This window comes from Pinus tabuliformis, chromosome 1_1 (assembly GCF_031772625.1).
Source record: "Pinus tabuliformis cultivar Carrire ecotype Pingquan chromosome 1_1, CPIR1, whole genome shotgun sequence".
NCBI classification, from domain to species: Eukaryota; Viridiplantae; Streptophyta; class Pinopsida; order Pinales; family Pinaceae; genus Pinus; species Pinus tabuliformis.
The window spans coordinates 340269072-340277943 of NC_142297.1; the positions used below are offsets into that span (position 1 = coordinate 340269072).

Consider the following 8872-nt stretch of genomic DNA (forward strand, 5'->3'; position numbering starts at 1 on the left):
AAACTAATGCACTTTCTCCTAGATCAAACACCCAAACTTATCAAAAATGCAAATGCAAGATGCATGTATTTCTTTTCTTTTCCTTTAATGTTGATGTAGACAAAAGGAAATTGTTGTATAATTTTCGAATTCAATTTGAAGAGTAAACAAACAAGTTTCGTCTAAAATGAAAAGACACCTTACAGGTACTTGTTTTAACACTAAAAATATGTGAATTCAAACCATAATATGAAAAACAAACAAACTCAAACAGCCATGAACAATAATAAAACTATCTCATAAGATCACAAAGACACTTTTACAGTTCAGGATCTAAGAGGCCACAGCTATACTGGTTCGCTTTTCACAATGGGAAACTGGAACTGAAACAAGAAATACTGAAAGAACGTTCACAGTTTCATCACACAACTGAGGTGGAATAATGTCAAGGAAAGTGGTCTACAGCAAGTACAATGACCAGCAAGCAATCAGCCAAAAATCAGTGAAAAGAGGGCCAAGACACAAAGGAAAAGCTGAGCAAGACAAAGGCTAACTGGACCAGCGCAGGTTCTAGTCTGCCAGTTTGACTCTCAGCGCAGTTCCCGAAGGGAGCACCTGCGCTGTAATGCAGACTGCCTATGGACAGCCTGCACTGACACACGAGAGTTGTGTCTACAAAGTTTTCCGGGTCATAAAAAGCTCAAAAATGCACTGTTTTTGCTGAAATAAAAAGCTATAGGTCAAGTACAGGCTAAGGGATGATCAAGAGGATGAAGATCTATCACAAAGAGTAAAGAGTCTTTTGTAGATTAGCTCTTCAAATCTTGAATTTGCTCAACAAATGAGCAAGAGTAACAGACCCTCTACTTCGCTTTTGATATAGTCAAAAGCTTTTCGATTTGGTACTCTTTTCTTCAAGAAATGAATAGCAAAATACTACAAACACCAACAAGATACTAGGCTCCCCAGCGGAGTCGCCAGTTTGTTGTGGGGAAAAGTATCCGATGCGGATGACCCTATCCCTACTCTAAAGGTGACAGTCTTTAGCAACAACTGAAAGTAAAGTTCTGATGTTTCACTTTATGAAAGTACAGAGAGATGGACAAATAGATTAACCAACCTGGTGTCTTTCGCTTAGTCGATCCTTATCCTCTCTCCTTGTCTCTTGTTCCCAGCTCCTAGCTCTCTTTGCCGGTCCAGCTACACACAGATCCTGCACAAAACAAGAGAGGAAACTACAAGATACAAGTACTCATAACTGATACATGGATTAGGGTGAATCAAATATACATGTAAATACAATACATCAATGCAATACAAGTATATAGGAGAACATGCAAAACTTTATTGATAGAAAGTAACAGGGTTCTAAGAAGGTTACAACCATAGATGGCTCCAATCCAGCAGCACCTCCCCAGCAGCAAGAACTCTCCTCTTCACCTCTAGTAAAACAATCACCCAATAGCTCTGACTGCAAACCACCAGCACTTCCTTGCTTTACACAAAATTCCCGCCTCCTTAGACCTCATAGAAGAGCTCTATATATAGGAGAGAAGATGAGAGGATGAGTCAGCTTGAGACTGACATGAAGCTGCCTTGTGTCCTCTCCCTCTTCAGTTAAACTTCAGTTCTTGTGTCCACTTGGAGATCCTTGCTTACACATGGTGATCAAGTACCTCTTACTCATCACAGGGCGAATCTCATGAACCAAGTGTCAGTTTGGAAGCTTCCTGGGCAGTTGACACCTTGCAGAATGACTGTGCCACTTGGCCAATCTCGCCCAGTGCAGGTAGCCTTCATTAGTTTTGACTTCCAGCGCAGGTACAAGGAGGGACAGTTGCATTCCAGCGCAGAAGCTCAGTGGAGTAGCTGACATGATCCAAAATAAGCCTGTTTTGAAGTGTTTTCAGGTGGAGAACTGATTGGAAGTGTTGTTGTTTGATGACCTTGTTCTTTTAGGGGTAAGAACAACATGTTTAGGGACTGAGGATCCCTGTAATTATTGACATTCCATGCTCCATGACGTGAGGCACAAAAATGTCTATAACATAGGGCAAGCTAAACATGACAACAATAGAGGTAAGAAGTTGTAGATTCCTGTGTTGTCTGTCTTTTAGCTTCTATAACATCATATGTTTTATTGCCAATTTATGCTAAAAATTGACATACTGATCTGGGAAGAGGTTTTGCAATGCTAATAACCTCTTCTTCAGTCCATGTTGGCACACTCAAGTCTTGTTAAAGGAACAACTGTTTCTTGTGCAAAATTCGAAGTAGACGACAACATACAACATGTTTTCTGAGAATAAAAACAACTTCTAGAAGTGCTATGAGTGGAATCGAGGGTGGCAGGGCTACCAACATGGTAGAAATGGAGGAGGGGGAGGTCGGGGTTTTCATCATCGAATAGCCTTGGTGGGCTTCCTTGTTATCTTTGTGGTCATGCCATTGGTTTTTCTAGCAGCTAGGTTTCGTCACTCTGCATCTACATCTGCAACTGGTAAGCTTCTTCCTTCCCTCCTCCCTCGCTGGTAAGCTTCTTCCTGCCCTCCTTCATCACTGGTAAGCTTCTTCCTACCCTCCTCCATCGTTAGGTTGCTTCTGTCTCTTTTTTTGGGGTGGGTCAGCATTTAATTTATCTTTATTGGCACGCATGCCCTTTCTTAATCTGGTGGTATTACAATGAATTATAGACTTCTTACAACATTCAAGTAGGATCTCCATTACAATGAAGTGTAGTCGTCTTATATATTTTAGAAAGATCCCTTTCATTGAGAACCCATTGAATAGTGTATTTATGTGATTTGAGCCATGGCAGGGAATTATCATCACCCCCGGTTAACCATTGAACAAAGACCCCATGGACCTGCTTCAAAATTTGATTTGCCTTCACCACCCCCGGTTAACTAGTGAACCAAAACCCCATGGAGCTACTTTGGAAATTGATTTTCCTTTTAGCTTTTTTCGTAGGATCTGAAGGCGCAGATGTTATCAAACTTACTTTCCATGGTTATTGTCAAAAGTTTAGCACCTCTAACATTTTCCCAGACATTTTGTGAGTTCTCTTTATAAGTTTCCTTTCATTTGATCTGTGTGAATCTGTGAACTCCATCTCTGCATTAACATGGTACAATACATACCAAGAGAAAGATTCAAAGTTTGTACCTCTGTCATGCAAGAGCAAAGGTTTTACCAACTGCCCCTAGGGAAATTTCCCTTGCCAAAGATAATGAAACCATTCATCCTGATAGCAAGAAATGAAAATGCTCTTTCCATTTTTTAACAAAAGGAAATGCATATGACAAGTAAATTCGTTGGGCAATTGCTCTGTGAATTCACTGGGCACCCCTCATTCTGAGTAGGATGGTACTAAGTGTGCGCTAGATTCTACATAAGCTGGATGGGTATTATAAAAATATATTTGTTAAGAGTTCAGTTCAACATCTTACTCATGGGAATTGAATCTGCGTGGGAAGGGTGACAATCATTCTTCTTGTCCACTGACAATCATTCTTCCTGTCCACTCACTATCCAAACCAGACCCACTTTCCATCCATAAAGCTAAATCCACTTCTCATCACTCAAGCTAAAACCAGTTATGATCCACCCAACCTAGACCCAATTCAAAACGACAATCTTGTTCACCAACTACTTTCTGCTATACATATCATTTTCACACTGTTCCCATAGTGTTCAAAGTACATTGGCCAAAACAAATGATAGATATTATACATACCATTTTATTATTGATGTGTAATGAAATCTCGGTCTTAGCATATGCATGATACCAATGCAACCCCCTTTTTAGCATTTCAGTATTTTTATAGATATTCTTCTCCATCAAGTCTGTCTACCTAACCTTTTATGCGTTTTTTGTCATTTAAAATAGCAGGGCACAACTTCTCAGGAGATGGATCTTTTAGAATGGTATTCTCTTTTGACATCTTGAAAACCAATTCTATTTTTCTATGGCCATTTTGTTCTTTTTCAAGATCTCGGCAATGCACTTGCACTTACGTTAGTCTAATCCCAGAAAATAAATAGTGTCCCTAAACTGAAATTTAATCGACCTGAGTAGATTGAAATAGAGAGGAATTATTGAGGATACTAGAGCTCTGTCATATGTTTAAAATCACTCTTATCTATTTATCTATGGGGTTCACAGGAATAGGCAGATGACTAGAGAAAGCAGAGTTTAACAGAGAGCATTGACTCTCTCTTCCTAAACGAGGCAAGTATAAGAAACCTACTGCGTTGGATATCTTAAATTTGATTTCTACCCTATTGAGCAGAGAAGTAAAAATAAATTTTAATCACTGGGTAGGTGATTGATGTCATAATAGCTAACACAGAGGAGTCGAGAACTCTAAACTTAAATATTGTTGGATGGAATGATTTATCTTCCTCATGGGTATTAGAAAAGCCCTCCAAAGTAAACCAAAGGGATATCACTAACTCTGAGGTACGATTGGTGAAGATTTTGGTTATTTTCTCTATTGAACATGCAAGGAAACATATGTGATGATGTAACGAGGTAAAAACTAACATTGATAGGGGTGCTTCTCTATTTCTAACGGTGTATGTCAAGCAGAGGTAAATGACTTTTGAGACAGCTCAGAAAAGCTACATTCTCAATAAGATGGTGTGATCTTCAATGAAGACGGCAAGGAAAATCCCGAGGGGGGTAAATGAATGATGAGGTGCAAAAAAAAACTTCCAATGACAAAAAACTTCTTACGAGGTTTCAAGAGGATGACATAAGAAGTGAACATCGAGACGTCAAGGAGAATGCTCTTGATGGTAGGTTTTGATTTTTGCTGGTTAACTGATCTATGATGTTGGTAGCCTACTGTGAGGTAATGTCTAGTCAAACTCCCAGGACAATGGTTGTTGTAATGCATACCATTTGCAGCTTGAAGAAAGTCCAACAAAAGTTTCACAGAGGGTAAAATTCTTTGCTACACTAGATCGCTACTTTTTGTTCTCATGGAAAAGGGAATTGTTATATTATTTTCCAAAATCCTTTTTGAATGTTACTTCTCCAACAGAAAATTTTTATATTTCTTAGATTTTAGCATAGTATTCTTTAATTTATAGTAGTTTAATGCTTACAACAATTGAGACAAAAGAGGAGGAAGAAAAGGTCAACGGAGCTGATTCAACAGGATGAAAAAAAACGAGTAGAGATTGAAAGCACAACAATTAAACGTTCCATGGAGGAAAATTCTGCCGTCCTGGGAAAATACAGCATTTGGAGGTGGGAGAATGAGAACGAGAATTCTCACTCCACTGTTAGATTGATGCGAGACCAACTGATCATGGCTAGGGTGTATTCAAGCATTTCCCAGGCTAGGAATAATCTTGATTTATACCATGAATTGATGCTTCGTATTAAAGAATGTTAGCGTACATTGGGTGAGGCTAATGCAGATTCTGATCTACATAGTTTTCGCATTGGCTGCTTCTAAATCAAGAGTAGTAAGTGCTTCCATTTGCATTTGGTGTTCATATCCTTTGTTTCTTTTAAAGTTGCAGTCTATGTGTCAATCTTTCTGCTTTTCATTCTCTTTTTCATGGCCGATAATTGATATGAATGTTTCAGTGGACCTGAGAAGATCAAGGTTATGGGTCATGTCCTATCCAAGGCTAGAGAACAATTTATGATTGTGCAACAGTAGAAAAGAAGTTGCAAGCCATGCTTCAGTCTGCATACGAGAAAATAAGAACCTTGAAAAAGCAAAGTACATTTTTAGGTCAGCTAGCAGCAAACACCGTTCCCAAGGGTTTGCGCTGTCTATCCATGTGATTGACCATGGATTATTACTTGCCTGCCCTTGAAAAGTGAAATTTCCTGAAAAGGACAAGTTGGAGGATCCAACTCTTTATCACTATGCATTATTTTCTGACAATGTATTGGCTGCATCTGTGGTTGTGAATTCAATTGTCATGAATGCTAAGGTGAAGTGTTATTAATTTGAAATAGTATAAAGTTTGGAAATCCAACAGTTTTGCTGCATTTTAAATTTAATATTTGGATCTCATTGTAGGTGATTTACTTGTGTTTGCAGGAACCTCAAAAACATGTATTTCATCTCGTCACAGGCAAGTTAAATATTGGGGCCATGAAATTATGGTTTTTACTTAATCCCCCAAGGAAAGCTATGATATACATAGAAAATGTTGATGATTTTAAATGGCTCAATTCCTCCTATTGCCCCGTGCTTAACCAACTTAAATCCACAACTATGAAAGTGTATTATTTCAAGGCAGATCACTCGACTACACTCTCAGCACGTTCCTCCAAAATATTTATCCATGCTAAATCATTTTCACTTCTATCTTCCACAATTTTATCCCAAACTGGAAAAGATCATTTTCTGGGATGATGATATTATAGTGTAGAAAGATTTGATTCCCTTGTGGTTAGTAGATCTTCACGGAAAGGTTAATGGTTCAGTGGAAACTTGTGGAGGAAGCTTTCGTCGGTTTGACAAATACCTTAATTTTTCCAATCCGCACATAGCGAGGCACTTTGATCGTAATGCTTGTGGTTGGGCATATGGGATGAATGTATTTGATCTCAAAGAATGGGTGAAACAAGATATTATTGGAATATATCATAGTGGAAAAACACGGTAAGTGTGTAGTGTGGTTTATTTATGTTAATTCCTGTGATGCTTACTTTAAAGTATTTGAAGTAAATCTGAAGTAATGAGCTAGAAAACTTAATGGGTTTTTCTTTGTTTGATTTCTAAGTTTTTCTTTTATTGTATATCAGAATGAGGATAGAATGTTGTGGAAGCTTGGAACACTACCCTCTTGATTGAACATTTTATGGCTTGACCCATCCTTTGGACAAGTCTTGGCATCTATTGGGTTTAGGATATAATCCTAGCGTGGACTGTTCGGAGATTGGCAATGCAGCTGTTGTTCATTACAATGGGAAGATGAAACCTTGGTTAGAGCTGGCAATGATGAAGTGCAAGCCTTACTAGGCAAAATATATAAAATATGATCATCCTTTCTAGAAACAGTACAATATAAATGAATAGTTGTGACCTCAATATTCATACTGCAATAGATTGCCGAATGTAAAGTGTCAAGGCCCTTGATTCTGATTGATAATTCATTCTAATTCATTTGTTTCTGGATTTCCCCAGAAGGTTTCTATTTTATGGCTTAATGAGTCATGTTTTTGTAGGTGCAATGGCCTAGCCAAGTTTAAGATTTACAAATTTTATGTCCTCATTGTATTCCCTCATAGTTGGAAGTAAACTCCTATATAAGTATTATTTTCTTTGTTAGTTAATATTTCTCTTTCATCAAGTAATTACACAAATTGTTCTTCCAAGAACACAAACAAGTACAAGACACAAATATTTAGGCTTTCAAGGCAGGGAAAAACCTCTCAATAGGGGAAAACTCAACAATCCTCCTCTTATTGAATTTATTCAAAATGAGATATCCAACACAAGACCAAAGAGTCCCTCCAAGTTAGCCCTCCTCTTTAAGTCAAGGTCAATAGTTGAGTCCCTGCCCAGTCAAATTCAGAGGAAGCTTATGAATTTATGTCCTTATTGCAGGTTTAGTCTCTTATTATAATACACTCACTTCCAATTACAGACTCTTTGCCTTCTATTACTAATCTTTGTCTACTACAACAAACCATTGACTCTTTACCAGAGATATTTAGATCCTGCTGCAAATAGATAGATTTAGATTGAGATTTGGCTTAGTCATAGACTTCGGTTTCTTCAAGTGTTGTACACCTCTTTTTATCCATGGTTTTTCTTCTCCAGTTGGATTACAGAGTTCGAGATTTTTCACTTTCTTGGTTACTACGCAAAAGACGTCAAATATAGGCTAAAACACCTGGATATCATTCTCCATGAGCTTTGACTTAACTAAACAAAGAGTGACTATGCCTGGATTGTTGCCCTTGTAATGTTGAAATGTCCTGCAATCTTTACCTGTGACAAGATGTGATAACCCTAATTGGACAACACTGAAACTAGCTAAATTCAATGTTTAACTGCCATGACCAATTCCTTCATTTTCTAATAGCAGCTATGCTACAATAGTCTCACATGGAGCGAGGGCTAATTTTCACATGGACATCTCTCTTTTGACAATGAAGGAAATGTGCGAGGCTCTCATCTAATATATGTTCTTAAGATATAATAAACTTATGGCGTATGAATTATCATCATTCTTACTCCTTAGTTATATTATATGTGCTCCCTGTCTTTGTGCTCATGGCTGAAATAAATAAGTCTCCATTGAATTTCTATTAGCATCATTCAGAAACTCTTGATTGATTAAAGCTCTATGAAATGCATCAGCTTTGAGTTACTCATAATCCACTTTCTTGTTGAGTTAGAGATCAATTGCCACGGTTTTGGAGATGTTGCATTTCCTCAAGGAGTTTCTAATTTGGTTTCCGTATGACTATAAAGAATTTTTCTCTCCTTACCTGGAGTGTTCTTAAGCGTTCTTGGGTGGATCTCCACTTACTAGAGACGTTTCCCTCTCCCCTGAGAATTCTTTTCATTTGCTGGGGTGAGTTTGAGCTCAATTTTGGTTGTCTAAGAGGCCGTAGGTACTAGACAAGGCCATACATAACTGTAGGAGATGATTGGCTTTCCAATTTCCCTTCATTCCCATAAATCCATCGAATACATGGGTGTTGAAATCTACAAGGCAAAGCATTCTTGACGTCTATTTTTGGTAGAATGTAATTATATTATAATGTTGTTAAATTGAGATTCATTACTTGAGTGATTCAAATTATATGTTGTTCCATTGGTATTGGGAATCATTACATGAGAACCCATTAACTACAATTATTCACCAATAATATCTAGTGGTTGTTTTGTACTAGAATGATGATTGT

The 8872-nt window shown here is 37.8% G+C and overlaps 2 pseudogenes; one reads left to right on the forward strand and one right to left on the reverse strand.

Annotated features, from left to right (window-relative positions):
* Positions 1 to 2567, reverse strand: part of LOC149212960 (polygalacturonate 4-alpha-galacturonosyltransferase-like) — an 84590-nt pseudogene extending 82023 nt beyond the window's left edge.
* A 2526-nt stretch (positions 2568 to 5093) lies between these two features.
* On the forward strand, positions 5094 to 7007 carry LOC149212961 (polygalacturonate 4-alpha-galacturonosyltransferase-like; annotated as a pseudogene).
* The last annotated feature ends 1865 nt before the right edge of the window (positions 7008 to 8872 follow it).